This window comes from Babylonia areolata, chromosome 10, assembly GCF_041734735.1.
Source record: "Babylonia areolata isolate BAREFJ2019XMU chromosome 10, ASM4173473v1, whole genome shotgun sequence".
Classification (NCBI taxonomy): Eukaryota; Metazoa; Mollusca; class Gastropoda; order Neogastropoda; family Buccinidae; genus Babylonia; species Babylonia areolata.
The window spans coordinates 16784458-16799418 of record NC_134885.1 but is presented as its reverse complement, the minus strand read 5'-3'; the positions used below and the strand labels follow the sequence as shown (position 1 = coordinate 16799418).

Here is a 14961-nt window from a genome sequence, read left to right as displayed (position 1 = left end):
TGGTGATGTATGAACATTATGTTAACATTCAAACTTTAACCCTCTTGTATTCAGATTCTCTGAGACCAACACCCCCCCCAACCCACACCCCCAAGCCCCCACCCCACCCCTAGTTTTCAGATTTTTTCGGTGACTTTAGCTTTAAAATGGGTATGTATGGTTCACGCTTCACCACAACCAAGAATAAACCTCTAGAGTCATGAAATTCAGCAGGTATGGTCACAAGGCTTTGTTCTGTCATGTGAGCGAGATTTTGTGTGTCTAGATGTGAAAGGTTGTGTCTCCGTCACCAAATATGTCACATGCGATGATGACAATTCTAATACAGCACACCAACATGCAGTTATCCCATGCACATGCACGTTAGTGTTGTGAAATGAAAGCTGCGGCCTACCTGAGATGATCTGTCTCCTGTCTGCCAGTACAGTCCCCACAGGTAATCCAAAGAATGTCACACAACTAGTGTCAGTTGTCACAACTGAAGAGTTACTGGAGAAAATTTCAAGCACAGTTCCATGTTGCTCTTATGTCATTGTTCTAAGCACTTTGTACAGATCTGTTTATATATGCACATAATGTATAGCTGCACAGTAAGGATGGTGAGTAGAGAGTCACTGCTAAGTGTCATAGAATCACCAGAACTACAGGTAAGCACACACACACAAATAAAAATGGTTGGTGCTTAGAAGGTAGATCTGACGGTTGTCTTTGTAGACTGTGGCCATCTGCAGCAATTTTCCCTTCTCATTCAATTTGGCAGTCTTGACCCCCTCTGGTAACCCCTTGCAGTTGACGTTGACAGCGGCACAGGCATATGTCCCATTTCAGGACAGTTTTGTCATCAAGGGGACACTGGTGAAAAACTGATCAAAATACAGGTGCCTGTTTTTATGATAGAAAAGTGATGCCAGCATGTGAACGACTTCATGCCGAAGACTGATGGTGATGTCTGCAGTTTGCACGGCCGGTGTGAATATCAAATGCAACGCAGTACTCTGTCCTGGCGTCACACATCTCCCACACCATCATGCCCCATTTGGCTGGCTTGGCTGGCATGTATTGCTAGAAAAATATCCGACCCTTGTACCCGATCATTGCCTCATCAATACTTAGTTCACGACCTGGATGGTAGTTGGTCCGGAACAAAGGAAGAATCATGTTGACGAAATTTCTCACCTTGTACAAGGGGTCGTAGTCAGGGTGATCATGTGCAGGTGTGTTAGATGTGTCACACAGATGAAAGTACTGGTTGATTTTGAAAAAGCATATTTTGGGCTTGACACTGCTGATCCAGTTATTCCTGAAGCGAGGGTCGGTTGACCAGTAACACCACAGACGTGGCAGACGATTGATCCCCATCAGTATCAGTGCAGAGAGATAGGCCCGCATTTCATCAGGTGTTGTGTTGAACCATAGGGGGTCAGGTGTGCCCCGGGTTGCTTGTTTTTGTTGTGTATATCTGTTGGTCTCTTCTGCTGCAACTTGAAAAAATGTGAGGGGTATAAACAAAAAGAAATAATCCAGAGGGGTGGCATTGCTTGGCAGTGAATGCGCAGTTCCTGTCGGCTGCTGGAATGCAGCCACATTGGTTGGCTGAATAGCCAGTCACCATGTGGTTTGCAGAGCAGCGAGTGGCACATTGTCCTCAGGATCGCTTTCACCACTAAATGTACGTCAGAATCTTTTTCTAATTCTTCACACTCTTCATTCTCATCATATTTGGACACTTCTAAAATAAAAACCAGTTCCTCCGCTGAATAGTCCTCAAACTCACTGGTGCAAGCAGATGACACCATTGTGAAAATTGGTCAGTTTCATTCACAACTCTTCACACGCAGTTTCCCTTCTTTCTTTGTGAATGGAAGTGGTGCTAGCATCCAAAAATGTGATGCCAGATTATTTGACTATAATAGGGAAATTCCCACTGACTTTTTTAGTGCCTGTTGAGCAACGTCACGGCGTCAGCACATGATGGAAAAGTACCACACATATACCGCCGGAGACTGCCGATGTGAAGCACAGCGCACGTGTGAGCGGCGCTGGCTACTGCCATATGGAGAACAAGAGGGTTAAGTGCCCTCATTCATTGTCAGCCTCCAGGATGATCGTTCATAAACTATAGCTTCCATTGTGTCGGAGTTGATGCCTGGGTTCTTCAAGTCTCTTTTGTAGACATCTTTGTAGTGTAGTTGGGGTCTGCCTGTGGGTTGATTTCTCTAAGCCAATTGTCTTTACAGGAGTATTCAGCCATTGTCCATTTGCACAATGTGTCTATGCCAGTGCATGTATCTTTGCTTAAGGAGGGTGTGTTGTAACCCATGAATTTTGAGTATACATCTCAAATGTAAGAATTCAGTGATACTTGAAACTTACTTGGAATAGCCAGCTTTCATCCTTTCTTTCCCCATACAGTTGTAAATGTTAATGAAAAAATAACAGAAAAAACAAAACACAAGTAAAAAATAAAAATGAGAAAGTTTTAGAACTAATTATTGATTGTTGGGTTACTATATTATATATAATTTGTTGATTCTCTTAGTTCCAGATTACGGTTTATTGGACCAGAAGGGAAACAAACTCCCAGTTTCACGTTCAGCATTATGTACACCAAAATACTTTGATTGTGTCAAGTCATGGAAACAGAGAAAGCAGGGAAAATCATGTCCAAGCTTATTAGTTTTTCTTCTCAGTGATGGAATCCAGGTCAGCATTTATTTATGGTATTATCGGAAAGTTGGTAAGTGCATAGCGCTCATCTGAAATTGAACTTTTCTGTCCAGAAGAGACATAAAAAGGAGGCACAGCTGGAAAAAACAACAACAAACAACTCGAAGTCCTTGTGCTAGACATGCTTCATAAATCTTCATCCTCGCTCATACTATGCATTTCTTTACCTACTTCATGAGGAACCCCACGCATGCCCAACACACCCCTGGTCACTGGTCTCCATCTAATGTCTAGTGTGTGTCTGAATTGCCCAGTCTATTGTTTTTTGGGTTTTTTTCATGAGAAATCATGTGTTCTTCATCTTCACCCAACCATTGAACATAAGAACCTTTCATTTGTAAAATTTTATCAACTTCAGCAGTGATAAAACGTTGTCGGTCCCACCTACTTTGTCAGCTTTTCTTTTTTGTGGCATTGCGACTGCATTTTCTTCATTTAAGTTCATCCTCAATCCTTCTTCCTTGACGTTTTCTTTCATTGTGGCTGGTAGTTTTTGTTGTAGATGTAGTGATAGCATTGACTGTGGGTTTGGAAATTGTCAGAAACTCCGAAGTGGGAACAACCTGTCCGAAGTAGGTTTTTCTTTTGTTTTTGTTTTATTTGTCCTTTGAATCCTAAAGACACAGCTGGTGACACTGTCCTTGTAATTTGATTACCTACTCTGTATTTCCTTTTTTTTTTTAACCCAAATTTGGATAACAGACATACACACATGACAGGTACAAACAAGTTGAGGGGAAAGGACAAAGTCGATTTATAGTTTTTGTAGGTGAATGCAACCTTTCCCGTCACCATTGTATGCTATAGTGTTGCATTCATTCCAGGCACAGTTAACATATGGATGGATATGGTGGAGATAAATGAGAGTGGCTTCCATTTGTCATTCATCTTCATCATGTTGAGCATCAAGTCATGTCACAGTACAATTCAACAATAACTTGAAGAAGTAGTTGTTATTTTAATCAGTTTATCAAATAATTAACAATAGGTGATATTCCAGTAACACACACTTGATTTCTATCTTTTTCTTGGAATGACCCTTTGGATCTAAAAAAAATATATCAACTAACAATCAAGTGGTTAGTTGTTGTTGGTTTTTTTGTTGTTTTTAAAAAAATTTTTTTTATAATCACAACAGATTTCTGTGTGTGAAATTCAGGCTGCTCTTCCCAGGGAGAGCATGTGGCCTCACTACAGTGGCACCCATTTTTTTGTATTTTTTCCTGCGTGCAGTTTTATTTGTTTTTCCAATGGAAGTGGATTTTTCTACAGAATTTTGCCAGGAACAACCCTTTTGTTGCCATGGGTTCTTTTACGTGTGCTAAGTGCATGCTCCACACAGGACCTCGGTTTATCGTCTCATCCGAATGACTAGCGTCCAGACCACCACTCAAGGGTATTGTGGAGGGGGAGAAAATATCGGTGGCTGAACCGTGATTTGAACCAGCGCGCTCAGATTTTCTGGCTTCCTAGGCGGATGCGTTACCTCTAGGCCATCACTCCACTGTTCACAAAACATATTAATAAATGTTTTAGTGTGCCTGAATCTACTGGAGTCGCACACATTAATGACTGACAAGGCAGTGTTATAATGTGCCATTTTGATTTCAATCGAATTTTGAGTGTGTCTGAATCTTGCGAAAGAATGAATCCTATTGGTTCTAGATTTACAGTCGTAAGTACCCTCATCTGATGGTGGTTTCCTAAATGCCATTGTTGCAGGCAGGCCCTTTCTTTTTGTACCTGTGTTGTTCTTTCTGAATCAGCCTTGCGGTTTTAACCCCTTCACTGCCACAGTAAATAACCCTTTTTGGATTGCTGTGGGCCAGGCCTAATTTTAGCATTCTTGGGTAGGTTCATTAAAGTGTTCACTGCTCATTCATTTATTGAGGTATCTCCCAGAATTTTAATTTTTGCATGTTTTTTCCTCATACCATTAGATATGAGGTGATAGCATAATATGATGTTAATAGTTTTTGTGGTATCCATGGATATATATATATATATCATATTTTGGGGGTAAAACACACTTTCGGAACATACACTCACACACTCCTGACCATAAAACAACAAACACACTGCAAAAATTGGTTTTCTTGTACATCTACCAACTGAGAATGAAAATGTATCACTCAGAGGTTGTGCCATTGCACAAACTTGGCATGGTAGACCTTGAAATGACCCTACTGGTATTACTGCGTATCAGGGCAAAATACTGCTTTCCCCAGTACATTCACTGAACTGTTCACTGCTCATTCATTTTTTGAGATATCTCAGTGATATTTAGCAAGTTTTCCTTACACCCTTAGCTTTGATGTGGCAGTACAATTATTTGATATTGTCAGTAATTGGTAGAGAAAACATGGATATACATGATATTTCTTAGAGAAAAAAATTTCAGATCATATACACACATATTATACAACATAAAACCATGATAATACAGGAAAAATTGGCTTTTAAATTTTTTTTTTTTTTTTATACATTTACAAACAGATTGAAAATATATGCCAAGTTAGTGCCAGTGCACAAACTTGGCATGGTAGTCCATGAAACAGCCCTTTTGGTGTCATATACTGTACCATGTCAAACTGATGCAAACTAGGCCTATTGGTTTGCTCTGCTTGGCCAAATTTCGCGCGGCTAACGGTGAAAAGACGGGCCCACCCGCTCTCAGCCAATCAAACGCCTCTAAAAACTATAAGCGCTTAATCATTCCTTTGGCCAATGCTCTCCACGCCATCTTGTCAGGTTTACGCTCTGTCTCGTCTTACGCTTTTTTCGGCTATTCAGCGTATCCTTTTGGCCTTATTTTGTTGCATGCGGCTTGTGTTTATTGTATTCTTACATTCTGTGTACTCGATTCGACTCGGCACCCTCGATTCGTTCGATTTTTTCTGCCTCTAAGTCGATCCTGTCTTTCCTTTCTCTGTTGGGGGTCGGATTTTCGCTGGGTGCCTAAGCGCGGGTTCCATGCCTCGTGTGCCATACCACGAAGGCAGGGAATCATGATGCTGGGATTGAGACTCGGTAAGAGACTCTCCCAGGCCCGGAGCTCATGATTCCTCCCGATACGGACCGCGGCGATGCGTCGTTAGACGCTGATCGCGGAGGCGACGTTCGTACCAGTAAAACGGTCATGAAGGGGACCGGGGGGAAAGAGGTACGAGCGTCGCCTCCCGAGGTGTCCCAGCGCGAGGCAGGGAGAAGGGTGAATGGCAAGTCATCTCCGTGCTGTGGGGACTCGCAGCTAGGCGCGGACTCCCAAGGGGAGGCCGCGCCCGGCCATTACCCGGGTCCCCACTCGGAGACGGCCCTCACGTGCCCCATTGTTGTTCCCCCTCCTCCCTTCTCTGTCGACCCCCCTCCCCCACCTCCTTTTGGGGGGGGAGAAAAATTTGGTTCCGGGGGGGGATCTCTACTTTGCCCACCCCGGACCAAGCCACCCCAGTCTCCCCACGGGAGGGGATTCGGGGCGCGTGGCAACCTGCTCTGCAGGTCTTCCCGCTATCCGGCCGGTCTCCCCTGCTGGGGGAGGCCCGTGCGTGTCAGGCGGTTCCGGGCAGTCAGCCCGCTCGTCTTCGGGCGGGACTGACACCCAAGTCGGACCTGACCTCCCTCCGACTTGGCCAGGTTGTTCCCTTCATGGAGGTCAACGCACCAGTGACCCTTGGGGTTCGGGTCACAGTATGGCTGGTGCCCACGGGTGGTTACCCCCATTCTACCCGTACTGGGGTGCACCTAGGGTGCACACTGGGTTGCCGGGAGCACCAAGGGCCAGCCCCTTGTCCGCTCCCCACCGGACCCAACCCAGCACATCTCACAGGGTGACACACACAGCCCCGACAAGTGGGATCGACTTCTTGTCGGTCAGGTCGAGCTCCTCGACCAATATTGCCACTCTGTCCACAAATCGGGCCTCTGTCAACCCACAGGTGACCTCCACGGTCACAACGGCCTCCTTGTCAGGACCGACGGCTGCTCAAGGGCCCTACTCGGCCCGGCGAAGCCGGCAGTCCCCACCTGCCCAGCCCTCGGTCCTACAGTGAGATGAGTGGGTGTTTGTCCCCACACAGCACTCGTGGGTCACTCTTGCATCCAGGGGCGCCCTCTCTGAAAAGGTGTGGCACCCACCATCCCAAGCATGGTTGGACCTACGGTCCACACGCTCCCCACCCGCTTCAGGTGTCAAGGACATAACAGTGGCGGCCATGGTCCCGGCTCGGGATCGTCCCAGCTCATCCCGCTGGGCTGACCACAGCTCACAGGACGCCCCAGTGGGTACATCCACTTGGGATGGCACCCAGCAGGGGATGGACTGCGAACAAGAGTGGGAGCCCCTGTCTTCGGATGAGGACGAACAAGCAGATGAACACTCTTCGCCCACATCCCAGGGGGGACAGATTGAGCCCATGCCTCCCTAGGGACCAGCCTGAACCAAACTCGGACTTTGCCGAGCTCCAACTGACCCTCCCCAATAGGGTCACGTATGCCGAATCAGTCCCTCAGGCTACTTTGTTACCCTTGACCCTCCTTACGCCATGTGACTCTAACTCCAGAACCACAAGGCAACTCAGAGTGCCAGAAATGGTGCAGGTATGGCTTAATAAGCCAGCCCGCACTGTCAGGGGTGCTGCTTCCATCCCTCCTCCAGGCAGGGAGTCCCTCTCTGCCCCGGGCGCCTTTTCCCCGGGAAAGTTTCTTTAAGATTCCTCCAAGGGAGGGGTGTGGTCCTGGTACACACAGGACCACCCTGCCTACAGCGGAGCAGAGCCCTCCGCACAGGACAGGATGTTGGTCTCACAGCGCACCACCTTCCCCACTTCAGCTAACCTATACTTTAAAACGTTAGCAAAGTGGGACAAATTGGCCCGCCGCTGCCCCCTCGAGGTTTCCACGGCGTACACCTTCGACACGTTCCTTCACAGGGCCAATGACCTGTGGGAACAGTGTCCGGTTAATCAGGACAAGGGGTCTCCTTCCTCAGTCCCGCCGGGCCTCTTCACCGACCAGAGGTTACACGCTTTTGGCAATAGGGTAGCATCTGGTCTCACGGCAGCTGCAGACACAGCTACCAGCCTTCACTTCAGTACTGTGCTAGCGCGGCGTGATGCCATTTTCAGCCTCTCTAACATTCCTGTGGAGGAGAGGGCTGCCCTGCGGTCCATCCCAGCACAGCAGCACTCCCTCTTCGGCCAGTTCCCGCCCCATTTTGTCAGCCACAGGGCAGGGACAAACAGGGAGGTGGCCTCATATTTGGCCCACACCTCTCATGGGCTCCAGGGTTCTATGCCATTGAAGAGACCGGCCACCAGGGCCCCTCCATATACCACGCCGCCTGTCAAGGCAGCGTGTGCTGAATCAGGGTCAGAGGAATAAACCACCTTATGTCCGTCCAAGCCGACTGGCCATGCCCAAGGCCAGAAGGCAGCACCCCCAATGACTGGGCCCCGATTCAGCACCACCAGTCGTTCAGCCCCTCCAAGTAGGAAACTTGTCCCGGCATGCACATCAGTGGTGTGCTCTGGGACTCAACGACGGGATTATGTCGGTGCTAGAGTCTGGGTACATGCTGTCTTGGGTGGAGGACCTCCCCCCTCTAAGATCCACTCCTCCTCCTTAGGTGCCCAGCTCGACGGAGCAGGAGAGCGTCCTAGAAAAAGAGATATCGCACCCACTCCTCATGGGGTTATATCTCAACTCTCGGACCCGGGCCCCGGTTTTTACGGCTGGTTGTTGGTGATTCCAAAGGTCTCGGGAGGGTGGAGACCAGTTTTGGACTTGTCCCCCCTCAACAAATTCCTCCCCAAAATCAAATTCAAGAGGGACACACAGGCACAGATTCAGGAGACCATCCAACAAGGTGATTGGCCTACCTCTATCGATCTGGAAGATGCTTATTTTCATATACTCATCCATTCGGCATCCCGTCGGTACCTGAGGTTCGTGTGGAGGGACAAGGGGTTCCAGTTCCCGGCCCTCCCATTTGGTCTGTCCCTTGCCCCTTTCCTGTCTACCAAGGTGCTGCGGGAATTGGTGTCCATCGTCCGCTCGGAATCCATTTGTCTCTGTGTGTACCTGGACGACTTGCTTATCCTGGCCCAGTCGCAGGCCCTGTGCCTGAGTCATACGGCCAGACTTCTAGACCTTTGCTCCCAACGGGGCTTCCTCATGGACCAGCAGATATGCGATCTGTCCCCACGTTAGTCCTTCGACTTCTTAGGGATGAGATTCGACACGCGGTCTATGATAGTCTCTCTGGCGCCAGATCACTGGGACCGTCTGGCAGGCCTCCTCAGCCACTGGCGCCACTCCTCCCAAGATACAGCGTGGACACTTTCTTCCCTCTTGGGCATGATGGAGTCCACGGCACCTCTCATTCCCCTGGACAGGGTTCTCAAGCGCCCTCTCCAGAGGGCACTGAGGTTACGCCAGTCCCAGAGCACTCAGCCATGGGATACCCAGATATGTCTGGGCGAGTGGTTCCTCGAGGTGACATCAGAGTGGTTAATCACCCCCCTTCGGACACAGGGGGTGCCCTTAGCCCCACCTACTCTTCAGGTGGCACTCTTCACAGACGCCTCCTCCCTGGGCTGGGGAGCCCACATGGACTCACTCTATGCAGCAGGGACTTGGTCCCCGGAGGAGCGCCTGTGCCACATCAATGTTCTGGAACTGGAGGCAGTTCGCAGGACTCTCCTGCACTTCATGGGGGAGGCCACTGCCAAGACCATCCGCTTGTTCACGGACAAGACGACGGTCGCATGTTATGTGAACAAATGGGGGGAGCGCACTCGGCAGACCTCTCCATGCGGACTGAGGCTCTCCTCCGTTGGTGCCACAGCAAGGGCATTGCACTTTCAGCGAGACGCTGAGCAGGAAAAACCAACTTCTTGGCAGATGCTCTTAGCAGGTCCAAGAGTGTCATACGCACAGAGTGCACCCTGGACAAGGACAGCCTTCAGGGGCTGTGGGAACAGTGGTTTCGGCCGATGGACCTTGTTCAACAAGAGACTTCCCACTTCCGTCTCTTCGGTTGCCGACCCAGAAGCATGGGCAGTGGATGCTCTCTCTCTAGATTGGAGCAGTCTGATTGCCTCCGCGTTTCCTCCCTTTCCAATTCTGTCCAAGGTGATACGGAAAGACAGATTGGAACACCCGCAGCTGATCCGCATTGCGCCGAAATGGCCAGTCCAGACCTGGTTTCCGGACCTTCAGTCCCTGACACATGTTCCCACCCCTGGAACTTGAAACCAAATCTCATCTGCTGAGGCAGCCTCGCTCAGGCACTCCGCATTCCAATCCTCAACTGCTCCACCAGCACGCATGGCTGCTGTGCGGTCGGAACTGTCAGCATCACCATTGAAGTCCTCGACCCCTCGGTCGGCCTCTGTGTCGGCTGTGCTGACCCAGGGGTGTGCCTCCTCTGACCTCCTCTCCATAGTCACCAGAGCAAGGAGGCAGGGAACGGAGACTTTGTATGACTTTCGCTGGAAGAAATGGTTGCGGTGGTGTACAGCTCAGGGCATTACCCCTACGAACCTTACGAGCATGCAGCTGGCCAACTTTCTGGCTCTCTGCTCCTCGGTTCATCCTGTCTGCTAGTTCTGGGCGAGGGTACAGGTCTGCCTTCTGTACCACATTGCAAACAGCTAGGTGGTTCCGCCTTGGAAGCGGATTGCCTGCTCAGAGAGGTGGCTAGGGGTGCCCCTCTGAAGGAAGCTAGAGACCCCAGAAGAGTGCCCCTCTGGGACTTGTTCCTGGTGCTGGATTTCATTCGAAAACAGCCCTTCCTACCATTGGGGACTATTCCTTTTGACATCCTCACCCTCAAGACCACTTTCCTTCTGTGGCTGGCCACAGGCAGTCATAGAAGTGAGCTGCATGGGCTTAGTGGAATGCCACAAGATCTGGCCTTCCACAGAGATGGTTCCATCACTATTCGTTTCCTTCCAGAGTTTCTGGCTAAGAACCAAGACCCTGAGGTTCCTTCCCCCTCTCTGAGAGTCAGACCTTTGTCTGATATTCTTGCCCAAGATGAGGATAGGCACCTGTCCTGTTCGGTGTCTCAAATATTATTGGGATAGGTCTCGCCATAGGCGTTCTTCTCAGAGGTGTCTGCTCATCTCCCTCAATGAGAATTACAAGAAAGACATCGCTGCAGGCACCATTTCCCGCCAGGTTTCCCAAGTCATTCGTAGAGCCTACTCTCATGCACACAGGGATATCAGCTGTCTTCATCCCAGAGCACACGAAGTGCGGGCCATAGCTACTTCGGCTGCTTTCCAGCACTCAGTGCCAACGCAGCATGTCTTGGAGGCAGCCTTCTGGTGGTCTGAGAATCCCTTCATCAACTTCTACCTCAGGAATGTCCGTATGACCAGGGCTGACGGTTCCAAGGGGATTTCCTTTGTCGCGGCTAACACTGCCGTCTCAGTTACAAGGGCTCCCCATATGAACCAGTAGGCGTTGCCCTCCTCCATTTGCTTTAAATTCTGCATCAGTTTGACATGGTACAGTATATGACACCAAAAGGAGGAGTTTGTATTATACTCCATGTTTGGTGTTAAATATACTTACCATGTCAAACTCGAATGCCCGCCCGTCCGTCCCCGCGTCTCCGCCGTGGTTCTCATGGGGCATTTTTGTTCATGGCCACGGAATGATTAAGCGCTTATAGTTTTTAGAGGCGTTTGATTGGCTGAGAGCGGGTGGGCCCGTCTTTTCACCGTTAGCCGCGCGAAATTTGGCCAAGCAGAGCAAACCAATAGGCCTAGTTTGCATCAGTTTGACATGGTAAGTATATTTAACACCAAACATGGAGTATAATACAAACTCCTCCTACTGGTGTTACTGTTTACCACAGCAAAATACTGCTTTCCTTGGTATGTTCACTGAATTGTTCACTGCTCATTCATTTATTGAGATATCTCAAAGATATTTGGCATGTTTTTGCCTTTCACCCTTGGCTATGATGTGACAGTATAATTATTTGATATAGCCTGTAATTGGTAAACATTAATATACATGATATTTCTTGGAGAAAAAAACAACTTACAGATCATAAAAACTCATTACACAATATAAAAACCATAATAATTCAGGAAAAAATGGCTTTCTTGTACATTTACAAACTGAGAATGAAAATATCTTAAGTTGCAGGTAGTGCCACTGCACAAACTTTTTTTTTTTTTTTTGCTGCTCCATCATCTGCACCATTTCAGTGGCATTGCTCCCATGCCACTCATTCCGAGTCCCCCAAACACTGCCGCCCCTGGGTTCATCTGTCACACTCCCAGCGTCGGCAGTCTGCAGGGAACTATCAATGTTAGGTCGCCAGGAGGCCACACACCAGAGGAGACCCTGCACTGCTGCTGAGTCACTTTGGTGGTGTTCAGTGGTGCCTCTTCTGATTTAATGTACTTAGGACACCACCTACTAAACCGCCTACAAACGACAATAATGGAGACCACCACCATGTCCATCCAACAACAGACCCTCATGAATCTGCCGACACTGAAGACATTGACAGGACTCACCCCAAGCACAGAAGTGGAGGAGTATGGAAACTGAGGTCACCATGTGAGCAGGGCGTGAAAGGCCACAGACTTTGGGACTGTTTTGTTTATATTGATGATGATGGAGGAGGAGGATAACGATGATGATGTTGCTATGGAAGTCCATTTTGGTTTGGGACTACATGACAAGGCTGTGTTCTACGCTTCCTGTGTCAGTGTCAACCAGGCCCGAGAGACACAGACATTTGCAGTGTTGGTCAGGTAAGTAGAGCAACACACCCAAAGACACATCCATGAAGTGGATGATACTCGACTGTGTAGTCCCAGTCTCCCCATTAAAGCCCATAGCACACTCAACTCTGGGTAGCGTGCTGAAAAACCCACCTCTGCAGGGATTCAAACCCACGTCCTCCTAGTGCACAGACTTGGCATGGTAGTCCATGAAACAACTCAGCTTGTATTTGTATGCATGGAAGGAGGACTCGGGGCCAGGGCAAAATATATTCACTGAATAGAAATAGTATTGTTTAGAAAATAAAATTACTATTTTTGAACTTCCACGTACACATTACATAAAGTAAAACCATGAAAATACTGAATTGAAGGACTGGTAGGTGCACAGTGCAGGCCTGCAACCGGACGGATCTTGTAGTAGCAGTCATAGGTAGGGTTGTTTGAAGGTGGCATTCTTGTGTTGTCATGAAAATGGAGAAACTGCAGGATGATCTGAAACATATTGAATAACAATATATCAGACCAACAGTTGTATGTTTTCACTGTATGTATACATACATACAAACCACACACACACACGTGTGCGTGCACACACACACACACACACACACACACACACACAAGTTCAAATGTACACTCTCTCACAAATACGCACCCACAGACCATATATGCACACACATAAGAGCCCCCCCATACACACACATACACAGTGACACACACACACACACACACACGCCCTCTCCCCCCAACAGACACACAGAATGACAAAGCACAAATTTATATGTGAATTATGCATGTGCGGCTTATACCCACACAGTGACACACCAACACACACACACACACACACACACAGAGTTTTATCATATAATCCTCATCACCACCACAGATGTTTGTAATGGTGAAAGGGAGGAAGGAGGAAGAAAGATGGAAAATAATGAATGTAAAATAATCTCATCAGAAACGGATTTCTTGTCATCACTGAACTGAAGGACTGGTATTCCGTACAACACCTTTGTTGATCAGAACATTTCAAACGTAAGCAGCACTTTACGCCAGAGTTACCAGTAAAGGCAACCTCGGGATTTGGTGGTTTTGCATCGGCAACTTGAGTTTGATGATACACAGAGTGGACTGTGAAAAGAACTACCAGAAGAAATAATTATGAGAAGTAATAAATCTATGTTTGTGAAACACACATACTTTTTCCTTTCTCTCTTTCTGTCTTTCATTTTCTCTTTCTGTCTTTCTCTCTCTCTCTCTCCCTCTCTCCCTCTCTTAGTAGTAAATCCAAGCCCTGATATCATAATTTTCTGTAAAGAAGTGTTTAAACAACAGTAACAACAACAACAAAAACACAGAAAATGACAGTAACAAAAGATAAACCAAATTTTTTTTTTATCTTTAGACCTTTTTCAAATTAACAAATGAGCATAATTGTTTTATTGAACATCAGCCATTCAAAACAGGGCGAGATGAGGTAAAGGGACAAGATAAGGAAAGAAGTGGGGGACAAGGTTGCAGAGTTTGAGGAAGGTTCTGGGAATATACAAAGGTTTAACGAAACATTGCTCCTTAAAGCTCTTCCAAATACAGTGGGTCTTAATAGGGCTGTAAGCACAATAAATATCTGTCCCATGGAACCTGAAAAAAATAGAAAACCAAAAGAGAAAGTGAAGTCAACACAAGTAAAATCTCTTTTATACACTGAAGCCAAGGATTTGCCACTGATTTTCACAATTACGTAGCAATACACATACATAAACATACACCTACATATACACACATATATAAACACAAACCTAAAACCCAGACACACAAACCCAAAACACACATATCATCAAGCCCAGAAAAAGACCAAAATTTTCCCCAGATAATCTAAAATACCTAGTGAATGATTCATCATGTACGGTACATATATATTTATTTCATCTTTAATAAACAAAGTCACTGAAATGAAGCAGAATTTGTGCCCAGTATACATGTACTAACTGAAGAGGACTCTGGGCATGTACTTATCTTTCGTACTAAACTTGAAACAGCCATACTGAGCCCTGAACTGAAGAAAATAAACCTGGACCCCAACAACTTGAAAAATTACAGACCCATCTCTAACTTGCCATACCTCTCCATCAACCTTTCTCTCATTTGACCTCTCGCTCACTTCTCAGCGATCACCAGTCTGCTTATGGGCCTGGGTACTGCACAGAGACCGTTCTTCTACGCATTGTAAATGATCTGTTGAATTCTCAAGACCAAGACAAAATTTCTGTTCTTCTACTTTTGGACCTTTCTGCAGCCTTCAGTATGATAGATCACGATATTCTTTAACATTTGAATCAAACTTTTGGAATTACAAGCACTGCCCTCAACTGGTTTCGATCTTACCTCTCTGACAGAAAGCAAATTAAACATGTAAACGGAAATAGATCTTCTGAATCCACTCTTAATTTCAGTGTTCCCCAAGGCTCTGTGCTGGGCCCAG

The 14961-nt window shown here is 47.3% G+C and overlaps 1 protein-coding gene across 1 annotated transcript in view; it reads left to right on the top strand.

The window, feature by feature from the left end:
• Positions 1-14961, top strand: part of LOC143286832 (MAP kinase-activating death domain protein-like) — a 296616-nt gene that overhangs the window by 156566 nt on the left and 125089 nt on the right. The gene's annotated exons all lie outside the window — the stretch shown is intronic.